General features: G+C 42.1%; 1 long non-coding RNA gene across 1 annotated transcript in view; it reads right to left on the bottom strand.

Annotated features, from left to right (window-relative positions):
- Nucleotides 1-5,033: 5,033 nt before the first annotated feature.
- The window catches only part of LOC121071807, a 51,827-nt gene continuing 40,446 nt past the window's right edge, over nt 5,034-16,414 (bottom strand). The window contains exon 10 of the long non-coding RNA XR_005820783.1: nt 5,034-5,098. This is a non-coding gene — a long non-coding RNA (uncharacterized LOC121071807). The remainder of the gene's footprint in view (nt 5,099-16,414) is intronic.

Genomic DNA, 16,414 nt, shown 5'->3' with positions numbered 1-16,414 from the left:
AGAAAGCAAATACACGACTGTCAGAACATGCCAAGTTACAGCTGAAAGCTCAACTTTTGCTCTTCCCGTCAGTACCTCATGACTCAAAAACAGAAGATCTCCATATTGTGATCAGTCACTTGGCTGTTACTGCAATACGAACAGGAACTTTATTCACTTACAAGCACAGTACCCAGTCTGCAAAATTGACTCAGGTTTAAGTGTCAAAATGCCATTGACAGGAAAGGTAAGTTTGAAGAAGAATAACTCATGATCACCCAAGCTTTAGCATATTTGCTTTTTGAGCTGTACTTCCCTTGAAGGTTGAAATTGTCCAAATTCTTTGACAATGCCAATAAATTAGGTTTGAAAGTTACTTCCCACATCATTGGATTCATGTTTTCTAAACAGAATATAACCTCCCACTAGAAAATGCAAAACACACACAAGAGAAGTTGGCAGAGACACAATAAATGAAAAGGCACAGAAACAAATAGAGGCTGCAATAAATATAATAAATACAAACAAAAACATATGAACAAAAATATACAAATAAATACAAACAATAAATACAACAAATAAAAAAAACATAAATAAAACAGAGGAAGTGCTGGGAAGTCTGATGAAAGGACATACACAAATCTTTACAGAGGACTGATCTGTGGCTGCTTTGCTTTTGTCAGTCATCTTTAATACATAAGTTGGCTCCCTAGAAAATCTGTTTGTTTTTGAAATGTAATCTCCTTAAACAGCACGGGAGAGAAAAGGCGTTTAAATTACAGACAAAACAAGTTTGTGACGGTAAACATTTTGTTTTTCAAATCCCCAAAACAGGTTAATAGTTTTGAGTTCTGTGAACTTTCGGAAGTTTGCCCATCCCCACTTGAAATATTTACTTCCTGTTCCCACTTGTGTCAACAGAAATTCTGTTGACTAACAAGGAAGCAAAAAAGGACATGAACACATGAAGCAACATAAATAAGAAACATGTTTCTCAACACTTGTTTATGGTAAAAATCCAATTATGGTTCCTCAGGATGTCTGAACAGTATGACAAAGCCCTTGGGAAGTAGTAGATTGTCTTGATTTCAATTACAGCTCTTTCTAGGAATAAGAAGCTGTTCATCCTCAAAGTTGATCCCATTTTTTTAACCAAATATTGTTTCTACTAGAACCATGAGCCTATCTTTGTCTGGCTCTCATTAGGATGCTATGAACTTTACATGGAAACCCAATAGGAAGCACAATGTGGGGCAGCAGCAAAACCATTTTTTCTTTGTAAAACCCCCTTGGATCTACAAACCTAACCTCACACTTCTTTCTGCACCATCTGTCCTTTGCACATCCAACCCAGAGCTTGGTCCTTTTCTCCTTCTTCCCCTTTGGCACAGCTTGCTTGTTGAGAGCACTCCCATGTTACTGGTTCCCTTTTAAAACAGTCTGTAGGGAAAAAAGCATCTCTTGCTTACAGTCAATCTGGTCACTGCCTCTCTTGTAAAAAAAAATAAAATAAAAATAATGTGTGTCTTACAAATAAAGACACACAGACCTATAATTAAGGTACTGACCTCATGTTTGGCAAAGTCAGGCTTACATTCTTGCTCTACCAAAGGCCTCCTGCGAGGCCTTGGGCAAATCATGAAGGGCTTAATCACAAAGCATCTTGTGGTACCTCACTCACCGATACAGATCCTCAGTATGCCAGCCACAGTGCTGCTTGAGCCTGTATATCCAGATTACCACACTCAAAGCCATGCATGCGTACAACTGCTCCACCACTGTGCACGTGCATGACAAGAAATGTTTACCAGATCTCACACAGCACTAAACATCAATAAGAGAGATGGGTGGAAAGGTGTTGCTTTTATATCCAGTATTGGGAACACAGGGACATTCCCCACGATGTGCTGAACTTCACATTTTTTCCTGCCCAATTTGAGCCTCTCACCTTCCTAAAGATTTTCCTAATTACTGCACCATCAGATATTCTGAGGTTGGTCTTGTTCAGACTCTCATTTATACAAAATAATTAAATGCTTACTGGGGCAACTGCTGTTCCCTAAGTGACTGTGCTAACCACCAAGCCTGAATAATTCACTCTCTGACCCTTCATGCATGTGAGCATTTAGAAAAATTACTCCGTGACATTATAGAGCTGCAGTTTTCATCAGTTTTCAATTTACAAGCCCCCTAAAATTTTTACAGAAGAGGTATGGATCTTTGAATAGAGAATTTAAACCAACTGACAATAGGCTTGCTTCTGTTAGTTGTTTTTCATGGACCTCTTGGAAGCATTCTACAGACTCCCAGAGGTACAGAGACCACAGGTTGAAAAACACTGTTGCAAAAAGAAAAAAGCACAGGTTTAATAACATAGGCTCATTCTCCCGGGGCCTTAAGACTGCTGCCTTCATAATGCATGTTCTGCAAGCCTTGGCTCTGAGAAGAGGGAATATGAGACACGATCTAGATGTTCACCTGCCAAGTGAGGAAAATCCTTTCCCTTCCCAATGAGACACAAGTACTGGCACAGGAGGTCACTAAAACCAAGTGTTTGCTGTTGTGGTGATGTGGGTTCGAAAAAGACAGATGTGTGTGAAACAAGATCCTCTGTTCCTTAAGATCCCAGCGTACTATAAGAAACTCATACGGGAACTCTGGCAGTTTTGAATTGCAGATGTGGTTTGCTCCCCTGCCCCCTCCCTGCAAACGAAAAGGAAGACAGAGACATGTCCCTACCTGATACTGATGGGGAGCACATTTCAACTAATCTGGCGGAATTTCTGAGCTGCAGCTTATGGTAACAATGTCACAACTGCAATACCTGATTGTTGGAATCACCCTAAAATACTCACGTCTAGTAGGTGCTTGCCTAAACATGTCGAAAAAAATGCATTACCGGAATCAACAAATTTACAGACATTCTCACATCTTATTTCTCTAAGGAGCTGGAGTGAATTTTCCAGTTAGAGGTCTGTTTTGTAATCACTTATGCTCCATTTAGCCACTGGAGGGAATGAAGCAATTCCAGGCCTGGTTCATCTGAAGTTTTTTTGGAGGTCTGCAATAAGATAAATCACACACGGTGCACCTCTCTCTCTGTGGACTAAAAAGAAATGTGCAATATTAACACTGCATAAAGGACTACACTGTAGGCATTTCCACTTGAACGAATGAAACCCACTCCTCATGTTTAACTAGGGCTGGTTTACATTTTCTGGTGGAATAGCAATAATGAAACGTCCTCAAGAAAGAAAACATCGATTTCTGTAATCAACTTTGCAGACACTTATTTATTTCCCTATTGGGAACCTGGGATATTTATCTTCGGTCAATATTCACATCTGTATACACGTGAGTCGCCAAAATAGGGGCTGCAGGCCAAGTACCGCAGGGCCCTGTAGGCTGTGATGCATAGCTGAACTATGTTTCCTGTGATGGACTGTGGCAGCTTGGCAACTGGGACAGAAAAATCCAGCTACTACTTATCTGGAGCTGGAACAAACTCCTGTAATCCGTGCTTGTGTGTGAAGAGGATTGGGATAAAAATGCTGGAAGCCAAATAGCTGAGGAGCAGAAATTGAGTTTATTCAAAAAGAAAGCTTCATGGAAGCAAGAAGTGAGTTTTTTACTTCCAGATTATTCAATATGTAAAGAGGAACCTTTACAGGAAGAGATTTCCAGGGGAAGAAAGCAGAATAAAACTGTTTTCCCATTCCAGTAAGAGTAACGCTCACTTGTGTGAGTTGTGGAGCCAGGAGCTGGACTTGATGATCCTTGTGGGTCCCTTCCAACTCAGCATATTCCATCATCCTATGATTCTAAGAAGGGAACCGGTGCAGCTCACGAGCCCAGTGACTGTGGTATAGTCTAAACAAAACCCTGCTTCAAATCAATTACTTCAGTACTTTGCCCTGGGCAAAAAATATAGGCATTTTAATCAGCTCCAGTGTACTGCTGCAGCACATAGACTACAGAAGAGTAATTAAGACCATAATTAAATTTTCAGTAAAAGGCTGAAGTGGGAATATGGGAAATAATGTAGGTATTGCTGGACGTAGCATTGCTGTTTTTCCACTGCATTGGTTATGGTAGGTGTTTGCCAGCTGGCACTAAGCAGAAAAGGGGTCAGTTGTCGGATGATTACCAACCGTGACACTGGTGGTTGGGTTTCCTGATGTGCAATTCCAAAACAGCTAGCCCAACAGTCATCACAGTTACACTGACCATGGAAGGGGAAATCCATGTGCTCAGAGTTTGTCATTTCTTTCCACCTGAAGTAACATTTCTTCCCAAAATAGTATTTTGAGAATAAGTTCCTCCATAGCTGCTTCCCTTTGAATAGTGCAGGGTTGGGAGAATGAAAGCAGTATGCTGGTGGCCAGAACGTGAATTCAACATGTAGTGAAAACAATCAGGTCTTTGGGGGTGAGAGCTCATCCTGCTCTTCTGGGTTTATTTCAACACTGGTGAAAATAAGGACAGAGAGTAACAGTGATAGCGAACAATAAATAACTGCAGGGACTTAGAATATTCCTGGACGTGTAAGATGCAAATCCTGAAACTCTGTAGAGGTCCAGAAATGTGACATCCAAACCAGAATCAGAGTGTCTTTGTTGCCAGCTGTGGCTCTGGAAAACCATTAGTGGCAATAGAATTCAAGACTAACAGCACATTGCAAAAAGGAACAGGAACCAAGGCTCTGTTTCTCAGTGCCAAAGTGCAAGAACCTCATACAAAGCACATCAGAAAACCAAGAACATTCCAGCACTTTGAAACCAGGTCTCAAATCTGAATTTCAGCAATAACCTGTGGGGTTTTGTTTGTTTGTTTGTTTGTTGTTGATTTTTTTTTGTTTTTGTTTTGTTTGTTTGTTTGTTTGTTTCAGTAGCCAAAGCCTAAGCACTGTTATCAAAAAAGATTTTTAGGCCATAAGGAATCATTGTGATAACCAAATGTGATCTCCGGCATAACGCAACCCTGACATTCCCGTACCCAGTGCAATGACTTGCAATTGTCATTGTTGTGCCATCACAGTGTCTGTACCTCCTTACCTCCTCCTGGCCACCCACTTCTGCCTCCGTAGGAGGTGTTTGTGCAGCCTTGCAGCAGATGCTGGCTGAAAAAAAAAAAAAAAAAAGATAAGCCAAGCAGCCTTATTAACACAAACCTAACATCTCAACCCAATTATTCACACATTTCTAAGTGTGATCAGTTCACCACCCAGCTATGTAAACGCCTGTGCCAAGCACACTCAGAGAAAAGCAACAGGCAGCCTGCAGTGAGCGTGGAGGGAGCAAGGCGCTGCGTTTCGCGCTGGCCAGCTTAAAGGGTCACCAAACTGCCTGTGTGTGGGCATGCACACGTGTTCATCAGTCTTTGCTGTTCATTCCCTCTCCCTCTGTAGCTGTTAAAATTGTCTGGTAACTTCAACCAAATGTGACAGCAGGGCTGAGGACTCAAATACACTGAGTTCCTACCTCTTACGTAGACGTTGGAAGAGGGGAGAGATCCAAGCCAGAAAGTCCTCAGAGGAAAAAAGCCACAGTGTGAGCTCACCTCTTATCAGCCATCGGAGAATACACGTGTGCAACCACTTCAGAGACACTGATGTTATTAGACACCGGAGAATCCACGCTGAAGAGGCACAGGAAGCCTGACTTCACAAGTTCCACTGCTCACCGAGCAACTTGTGAGATTTACTAGGTTTTACTCAACTGATTTGGGGTCTCTGAAGAATCTGCAGTGCTGACTGTACAAGAACAACTCACTCTGGCTCTGGCAAGTAATTAAAGGGAAAAGAACCAGAACAGCCATTAAAAGAGTTGAGGCAAATTTTTGATCCAGGACTCTTTAAAAAAAAAAAAAAAGTTAAACTAAAAATCAGCATGTAGGAGGAGAAACACTTCCCAATCTGCCACACACGCTCTGTCCCCATCTCAAGTTTGGTCCTAGGGGGCTTGCAAAAGTGTTAATACCCTTTGCAGTGTCAGCCTGAGTTTCACCATCATGTGAACTTCCAAATTCATAGGAAAGCATAGCCTGACTTAGGGCCTGAGAAACGCTCTGGAAGGAGTTTTTCACCCTGAACAGAACTAGTGGCTAGAGTTTAATACCCTTCACAACCTTTCCACATATCAGCTGGAGCAAAGAAGTCCTGTCTCAGGAGGGCTGGAGCTCAAACCAAACTTTCACCTGCCCCATTCTGTAAACCAGGAGTTTGGTTCAAGAAAACAGGGAGAGGAAAGACTTTCTCCAAAAGATGGGTGAACACTTGGTTTTTATTGGTGCTACTACTACAAGCCACAGTTTCATTTAGTCTAATTTCCCTTAGACTTGTTCACTTTGTCCTGCAGAGGTCGGTCTTGCCTGCAACACTTTACAAAACCCTCTTGCTCTGCAAACGGTAGGTGTATTCCACTTGCCTAAAACTCTTCTGGGATTAGAAGGTTTCTTTCCCAAAATGAACTTTATCTATACAACAGAGATGCACTGGTTTTATAATAATTTATGTTAAAAAAAAGTGATCGTGACCCTCCTAAATTATATCATTTATCCTAAGAAAAGAGCAAATGATAAATCTTATTTCCCCCAAAACTCTGGTAATTGAGAATAAACCGGTCACATCCAGTGAGTTTTGATATAAATATGCTAAACCAAGTCTTTTTATTGCCCTTTTAAGCCCAACATTTGCACTTGCACTAACCAAGGTTTTCTGGCCACAAGATGGGCAACAGAGCAAACTGCTAACGCCATCAGTTCTGCTGCTCCTGTAAATGAATACACATTCTCCCCGTTTGGATGCAGCCTTGCTCCTGAAGCTGTACCAGAACACAACCTTGGAGACTACAGCAGGCCTGAAATCCCTCTCTAACTCTGCAGTACTCAAATGTATGAATGCAGACATCTTTTCCTGACATTGCAACCCTTGGGTGTACTGCAAAAAATCCACTGTCATCTTCCAAGAGAAAAAAAATATCACCCTAGTTCCAAAGCAACAAAGCACTGCAGCTTTGCTTATTTACCCTAAACATGATTTGACTTATCAAGTGCTAAAAGCTCCTTGCCTCTGAGCTGTGAGGGGGGTTTCTTATCTGCTCTAAGCCACTGAAACATGAGCTGAGTGGCAGCTCTTTGCTAAGCTGGTTTCAACAGCAATTTCACTAACATTTTCCAAACCAGTTCAACTTTCCCACCGTCTCAGGACCGATCCACAACTAGAAGTATTTAGCGTGGCAGCTGCTTCCTGAGACACTTGGCCTTCCGAATGCATTCCTCTGGGGCTAGGAGGAGGTTTCGAAGGAAGCCGGAGGTAGTTCACTTCTCAGCATTTTGTGGTCAGCCTCTTTTCCTCGCTGCAGCCCGGTCAGTATGGATAGCCAGATAAGAAGGAAAGACAAAACCCTGTCAGCTTAAGTAACCTGGAGAGAAGCAGGGGCTCAGAACAGAGACAGATTTTCAGGTTGCACTTGTGTGAGGGTCAATTAAGCCAGGCCTCTTGTTAAGACCAAGAGCAAACACAGCTAAAACAGTGGAAATAAGACCCAATTGCTGGCAGAGAGGACAACTTCTGTGTTTTTTAGTAGGAAGATTAAGAATTCATGAGTAGGAACGAAGGCAAAAGTTCACCTGAGGAAACAAGGAGTTTGTCTGGAAGGCGACAGGGTCCTTTATTTAGACTTTATCCTGCCTTGTACATTCCTGACTGTTGCTTCATATTGTCATGTGCTGGTTGGGATGAGCAGCTAATAGCAGCTGGCCCGCTTTAACTGACAGCTTGAAATTACCTTCAAAGCAAGCAGCATAAACTTGTGCTACTGTAGATGTGGAAGAGCTGATTCCTACCTATGCCTTCTATTAACAGGCAGGATTTCCTTACAACCTCTCAATACTTTCCAGGTGAAATCACCGAATCCCTACTGAGGTTTACATACAGGATGGATCACAGAAAAGTGGATTTTTGTCCATAGTGATTACGTCTCATTATTCTTGTCTGGCAAATGTATACTCTCACCTTTATTTGTCACCTTTCTTGCTCTTACACTTGTAAATGCTCCCCATGAGTTGAAAATATTTCTGAAGTGACTAGTCAGATATATAAAACAGATGCACGATTGCATCTTGGGATGAATTAATTCTGTCTGTGTGTGAGCAAAAGAATAAATGTGTAGGCAGATCAGGGAATAGATTGGACTAAGCACAGCAGCTGATTTTTAAATCTCTAGATCTTGATCATTGTTTCTTTGTGTCTGTTCCCCCCCTTCTGATTTAGAGGGGGAATCAAACCAGGAGGTTTTAAGAAGTAGTCCCATGTCAAGTATCACACATTAATTTAAATCAAACTATCTTAACGCCAAAATGTATCCAACACTCTTAATTTCCGGTTTTCTGTCATCTGAAGTGTGACTTAAAAGCAGCCAAGCCAGCAAGAATCTTCCTCTAAACTAATAAGGCAAGGAGCCAGTTCTGTAGGCCTTCTCTCAGATCAGTTCTTGTAATGTTTACTACCAGCAAACAGTACAAATACTCCCTGGGATTTGTAGGCGTAAATTAGGCTACCACATACACTGTGGCAGATATTCACATGTGCGGGTTCCCTCGGTGTATTTTGAACAACTGTTCTTTGTCTGAGAGCTTGACAACCTGGCCCTATATCTCAAGTGTCAGGGCTACACTGAGTTTTATGGCTGGGCTCAGATCTTCTGAATTACATATATCATCCTGTACTCAGAGAGACCGTGGACATTGCTCTTTTGAGAGAGTAAGCAATACTCGTGTAATTAAATCCTCACCTCTGAAAATCTGCATTATATTTCCACATCTTCCATAGTCAGTATTTCATGATAGAAATATTAACATTGCAACCAACAAAGCTGTAATAATGGCATATGGTATGGCTAGGGAACATCCTGCATAACCATACGACCAGCCAGGAACCTGGAAGAGGCATTTGAATCACTGAACCTAAGCTGGGGTACCATAAACAAACCTATTACCATCATTTCCTCAAATGTAAAGCTACGTGCCCATGACAACAGCCTCTTACCACTTTCATTAACTATGGACCGTGGCTTGCTTTCACATCATCTGCTTTGTTACCTTCAGCAGGACAAATGTTAAAACAAATGGTGGTCTGTGTGCATGGTATTGGTTGGGCTCTCAAGAAAAACTGAGTCATTACCTGATGCCTTCTTACACAGCCGTGGGCATGGGAAGCCCAGATCCATCAAACACAGTTCATTATTGCATCTATGTCAACAGAAATCATGCACTGATCTATTTTGAAGTGTCTGCTCTTGGTGATCCAGTTTTCTACCCATAAAATCCCTGTTCATTAACTGTGATCTGTTTCAAGGGAATATTGTGGGGATGTATATATGTTTTGACATCTTCTATGTGTGTATTTTTGCCCTTATAACACTGATGAGGCCAGGACACATCTAGAAAAGTAACGGTCATAGAATGGCTTGGGTTGGAAGGGACATTAAAAATGATCTAATTCCAACCCCCCTGCCGTGGTCACACTGAACAGGAAAGATTTGGTCCTCTTTGTTTACACTGTTTCTTCTGCACTCTCTTTCAGAAAGGATATGTGAAGTGGCCAAATCCAGCTTATTTTCTTATCAGCTTATTATATATTTGTGTGTAAATATCCAGACTCATGCAATTTAAAATAATGCATTAATGCCCTTGTAAAAATTCAGCCCTTTTACTTTTCTAAGAAGCCTGCTAACAGAAACAGCTACAGGGTCAATCTCAGGTATAACAGATTTTTCTTTTAGCCTTCAACAATAAAATAGTTGGTGGTCTCTAGTGCTACTGCCTTTAAAACATTCCTGGGTTTTATTAGGATAACCCATAAGTCTGGAAAGTCCCACCCTAAGAGCAGCAGCAGCTTTTGTTCAACAAACACAAGTTTCTTCTTGTACATTGTTGGACTCAAGGGTATCTGAACTATGAATGGGTGGCTAAGGGCATAATAGGCAACAGGTTTCAGACTTTTATGAGGGGAGGGAGAAAGGCAGCCCTGCATTTGGTGCTAAAGTATAACACCACCTGAAACATGAAAGGATTTCACCCAGCTCCTGTTATACACGGTCAGATCCTCAACTGGTATAATACAGTGAAGCTCCACTCAGTGCTGATTTGCACTCCCAGCTCTGGCCATATATCTAAACACCACATGTTGTCCTTGAGAAATCAGAGAACATGCAGATCTCTTCAGCAAACTTTTCTAGGAAACCACATGCAAATGAACTTGGTTTCTGACGTGCATGAAACATACCTGTGCAGAGCTACAAGACGATCTCTGAGATACACAGTCATTTCTCCCACTGCAAATAACCATATTGTTCCTTTTCTTTCTAAAATGCCTGGAAAATAATGCCATGGCTCACCATCTTTATAAAATTACGTTTTTTCTTGGTTTATTATTGCTGCCTGACCTCATGAGCTAACTTTTCAGAGGAGCACATGTGAATTTATTTACATACGTGCCAATTATATTAATAGAAGCTGCAATGACTCATCACTGCACATTGCTAAAAATCCTCCCTCATCTCATCTTCGCAGTAAGGCTTCTGTTCTATGTGAATTTACCTTGCTAGAAGTTCAGGCATCCTCAGGGAAGAGAAGTTCCCTTTTTCCTTCCATCACAGTGAACAGGCCTGCAGCACCTTGACTTTGTTGCAAGGGCCACTGTAAAGTGCAGTCCTATTTGGGATTCAAATCCCAGCTATCTTCCTGGCAGGGAACTGCTGCTTGCTCTGCCACCTCTCAGCCCCTGGTCAGTGAAGCTCTGAGATCACACACATATACAAGCAATAAGAACAAATCATAAACATTTAAAACTCTTTCACAATATCATAATATTTGTGTCAGATGAGGCACATCTCATGAGGCTGGAGCTGAGTGGACTATTAAACGCTCATTAGAGATAATATTTGTTTATTAATATCTTTTCTCTATTCCCTTCCTAGTCTTTCATATAGCTCCCACATCTTTATTTTCTTCCATCTTTCTGCCTTTCTTTTTCTCAATTCCACTTGATCATTTTTCTTATTCTGGCAGTTTCAACTTTACAAAATACAAATCCAGCCACACCTTTCAGTGTTAGCCATACACACAAATAAAGCAAAATGCTCAACACTACATAAAGCACCTGCAGGTAAGTGGCACCATAACTCAAAATACTTATGGTGGGTTTTTCAAAACTGCTCTGTGTTGGCGCAACACGGCTCCTAAAGGGAGCTTTTGAAAATCCCACTGCAGTATTTTAAACTCCTGGAACTAAAGTTCAGAAATGATTCCTAAGGAATACTGTGTTCCCTTGAAAAACCTAACTGATGGTGGTTTATAGGCCAGAGTCCAGATAAGGGGTTCTTCCTTGTGAGGACTACGAACATGTTCACAATTTAGACTGTCCGTCTGTCCGAGTGAAAGGCAGAACTGGAACAGTTGAGGTGTTCTGCACAAAACTGTCGTGGTACACATATTTTAGATATGCACCCACGTGGGCAGCTATTTCGCAGAATTTCACTGCCCGCTTTTCAGTTACATATCTGCAGGTAACCTCAGAGGGTAACAGCAGTATTTCCTAAGTGAGTTTTGGCAAGGATTACTTGATTAGAGCTAATAAATGTTAAATGTATGGTACATCAATAATCAGATTTGTTGATGGTGCTGCTGAACAGATCATTTCAGACAATTTTACTTGCTAGTAGAAAGGAATAAAAAAAAAAAAAAGAAAGCGGTCCTTGCCCTGAAGAACTGGCATTCAGGGCAGACCAAAATATCCATCATTTCCCCTTCTGCAGTGCTGCATGGGGACAGATGAGGGTGCAAATTTTTAGCATAAAACCAGAGGAAAGAGATGTAATTCAGGCCCATTGTGGAGCACAGCCATGGAGCTCAGAAGAGTGGAAGCAACTTTCCCCAAGAGCTCACAGGTCACATCACAGAGCTGAGCTGAACTGGGCTGAACCCAAGCCTTTCAGGTCCCCAGCCGGTGCTTTAACCATCCCTCCACTTAGGCAGCTTTACCCAGGTAGCCTCAGAGGTCCAAACTCTGCCCTGGGGTATGTATTGGCCTCATTAACTTACTGTAAATAAGAGCTGTGAGCAGAAGTTGGCCCACAGCAAGCAAGATTTATGGACTGAAAATGCCACATACTTTGCTTTTTATTCAGTGAGAAAAAAAAAAAAGAAAAAGAAAAAAAAAGCCTGAAACAAGCCGAGCAAAGTAAATGAATCAAGACTGCATATCTTTCATTCTACAAACACGAAAATATATACATGTGAACATAAAAAACACAGGTGCCTAAATACTGCAGTCGCCTCCTAAATCTGCTATAAAGCACCAATGGCTATGTTATACTTTTCTCCAGACAGATACGTAAATTACTTTTTTCTTTTCTTTTTCCTCTTTTTTTTTTTTTTAAGGGGGGGAAAATCATCTTAATCTTTTTTTTTTTTTTTTTTTCCATCTTTTCCCCTGAAGCCCTGTGGCCCTTTCACTTAAATTAAGTCTATATAGGTGTCATTTTCTTTGAACATAAACTGCACAACAATTTATTCTCAACAGGAAAAGGCAAAGCTTTGGTTATGCTGCATTCCTAGTATTTTTTGCAGTTTATGGAAAACTCCCATAAACAGAGTACAACACAGTAAGCCTCCTCTGCTAATATGCTGTCTAGACTGCTTAAAATATGAGTTCTCCTTGCCTACCGTGTACCATAGCTTAAACTTTTGACCTTGTTTCTTTTCCCTTTGACCACTTCATAAGCTTTGACCTTTTTCAAGTATTTAACATCCAAATGGCATGTCACCCAAGCTGCTGGGGATGTAAGACCAAGCACTCTTTAAAACTCTCCTTTATTGTGAAGTTGAGAAAAATGACTACAGTCTAACATATAAAAAAAAAAGTTAAAAAATGTCTTCCGCCTTCATACAGCCTCCAACATACTGCACCCTCCTAGGCTGGGCGACATTGATGCATTATAGAAGTGACAGCAGACAATTCTGTAACACCATCACATACGTGCTAGAAGGGGCAGAGGGTTCCTCGTGGAACCATACAAACACTGGGGCATTGCTAATGCATGCCTTTGATTTCTGTTTATGGCCCCCAAGTCGAGTGATCTGTCTTGTTGGCACCAACCTAACTATTTTTAAATGATGTAGCAGCTGGCTCAACACATACTTTGAAGATTTATGTTCATGTCGCGAAGCCCTCTTACTGAAAAGGAAACTGTGGAGTAGTTTCTATAGCTTATTCCACATGCAGATATGGTCTACATACTTCATCCTGGGCCATCATAGCATACATTTTAACAACAAAAAGGAAGAAGCAGTGAGATATATAAGGGAAGGCAAATACAGAATAACAAACAGCAGTGAAACCATTGAGGGTTTACAAACCTTGAAGTTCCTGAAGTACAAGGCATTACTCTAGAGTGCACATGCTACAGTCAAACTCTTGTTGTGAATAAAGTGAAAGAAATCATCCCTTCTTATAAAAACAGTCAGAGTTAATTCCCACACTTGCAGAAGTACATGGATAGACACATACCCATGTGAACTGGGGTGTGCTCACATTTCAGTAATAGAGCAGAACAGCAACACCCGAGACCACTGTGCTGGTTACCATCATCAGGCAGCAGTTTATGGAGGATACCTAGTGACACTCATGCCTGATGCTGAAACACAGAACATTTTATCTAAACTTTTCACATGCTAACACTAACAATTAGTAAAGACACTCTTCTGCATGGAGTCACTGAATATGATATTCAGCCTACAACGCCTCTCTATTACAAATAGTCTGAGTGAAGTCCTGTGGTTAACTGTCATTCCAGCAGTGCTGATCAGCCTCGTCTTAGCAGAGGTCTAGAAATCCGAGGGTCCATAAGGGAATATGTTTCACTACTGAGTAGAAAAATACACGTAATTCCTGGCACTGTTTTCCTAGCTAACTCCATGTGGACTCTTGTCCAAAGCAGAGATCTGCAAAAGTGCAACAGCCACGGGAGGCTGCCACGTACAATCGGGACATTTTGGCCCATTAAGACAGAACAGGCCTTTACCCAACAAGCTTGAGATGTGAGCCCCATCATAAGACACCGAGGCAAAGTGTACACAAAGCAACAAGCTCTCTGTCTGGTTTACCACGAGGACACTGCAGTCCTTCGGAGCCCAGCATTGCCCTGCCTCCTACCTGACCCTCCTAAGGGATCCCCCGCACCCCCACACCCCAGTCCCTACCAGCGTTGCCCACCCCACAGGCCCAGCTCACTCCTGTCAGCTTTGCCTCCCCTCAGCGCAGGCGAGCTCTCCTCATGGCAGCCCTGGCACAAAGCAGAAGCATCCCCAGCCCCAGGGGCAGGCAGGATGGCGGTGACAGGTTGTGACTTTGCACATTGTGTAATACCCACGCCACAGTTGCACGACTGCCATTAGAAGAACTGGCTACACCTGCATGCAGAGAGGAGAAGGGCCCCTACCTGTGGCTAGGGACAGATCGCCAAGGGTTTCCTCATGGGTGAGTCTCCTCCTTGCCCCCAAAGCCTGTCCTCCCCAAAACCGACAAGCTGTAGAAGGCCTTTTTCTCCCTTAACCTCTGCATGTCCCAACACATGAGGATATTCAGAAATCCCTTCCGCACTGAGTCCCCCTGGGAAGGTAGCACTTTCACTGCATCTCATTTTGCTCCTTCAGCTTCTCTCTAGCTGTTTCCTATGCTGTCTGGTTTACCAGCCTAAAATAAATCACCTTCAAAAGAGAGATTTTATAGAAGTGTCCAAAATCAACTGTTGTTCAAGCACTTGGATTATGGAAAAATTTTAACGGTATAAAAATGTAAACCACAGGGAACGCATACTAGGAGATTTTCCTCCCACTCTCTGTCTTATTATAAGGTTGATACCAGACCCATCTAGACTTTCTGGGGACTTTCTCACCAAAGCCATCCCCAGAACTGCTCAGGCACCCGTGCTGCTGATCACAGACCAGAATCGCTGGCTGGTGCGTACCAGAGAGCCTGAAGTGTGACCACATCCAGCTGTAGTCTACTTGCAGGCTCTTCCCCTACTCCAAGAGCATTCCTGTTTTCTCACAGGAGGTTTCTGTCAGCAGTCCTAATACCGAGAGGTTCCTACACACCTGAGCCGAGCCCTCAGCCTGCCAGTCAGCTGTAGCTTTCTTTCCTTCTTTAATGCCTAACATTTCTCTAATATCTAATATCTCACTACTTAATGGCTAAGTTTTAGCTTCCAATATTTGACAATACAAACAAAAATTTAATTTCTGCTCTTCCCTGGCCCCACAGTCTGCAGCAGGCTTTTCCTGTGGTGGAAAGGGAAATCCAGCTCCTCCCAAGAGAGGAACTTTTTTTTTTCTTTTTTTTTTTTTTTGGTACTTTCTTTTACAGTTCAGGAGGTTCCACATCATCTGAGAAGCCAAACAAGCTGGAGCTCCTCATTGTAGCACCAGCACATCAGGTAGCTTTCCTCCTCTGTGCCTACAACGGCATTTAGCTCCTTGTTGGTAGCCTGGGGACCAGAAGCACGCCTAGACCGTCACGCTTTCTCAGGTCTGGCCTCTGATGGGGCTGGAACACATTCCTCCCAGGCCTCATTTCTTCTGGTTTATATAAAATGAAAGTCTTCTGGTTATATAAAATTAGAGCTGAAAAATCAGGCAATGGCAGTTTGTTGGAAGGGATGGTAAGGTGACTGACAGAAAATGAACTTCATCCAAACCGGAAAAGCCAGAGAGTAATTCCATAAAACCCACACTAAACATATACACACATACATACTCACACCCACATTTATCATCCATATGTTTGTCTCTCAGCTTCATTCAGGCTTAAGCCAAAGCCCTTGTAATCTTTATGAGGCACTGTAGCTGCCATCCCTGCGCCTCACTACCTTTAATGCTTTTTAGGAAATACAAGCCCAAAGCCTTTGAGAACAATAGGAATCTTTCCATCAGCCCTGTTGGGTTTCAGATCAGGACCTAAATGCCTGCTCTATGCCAAGATCTGTGTGTTGTCCTCTCTCTTTTCACTCTAATTTTCATGTCTGCCACAATTCCCTGTCTTCCTTATAACATCTGGCTGAGTTTTTTATGCATCTATATCTGAGGGCTGAATTAGACACATGACTTTTAAATTGCTTAAAATATTGTGACATCTTTCAACCTACTCCTAAATCCTACAGACGGGTCAAATTATCTGCTAAGATCTGCTCAGTGGGTCTCACCCTGGTGTTTTCTTGTCTCGAAATGTGCAAAACAATTATGTGAAAAAGAGTTCCTCCTACCTCAGCTGAAATTTATGGCGCTGAGCTGAGGAGATAAGTTCAGCTAAACATTTTGTCGGCATGTTGCAAACCAAATGTGAATAAGGAATTGATATTCTCTGAGTGTCTTCTTG

The sequence above is a fragment of the Cygnus olor genome, chromosome 5, assembly GCF_009769625.2.
Source record: "Cygnus olor isolate bCygOlo1 chromosome 5, bCygOlo1.pri.v2, whole genome shotgun sequence".
Taxonomy (NCBI): Eukaryota; Metazoa; Chordata; class Aves; order Anseriformes; family Anatidae; genus Cygnus; species Cygnus olor.
The sequence above is the reverse complement of the archived record's forward strand: the minus strand, read 5'-3'. Positions and strand labels throughout refer to the sequence as shown.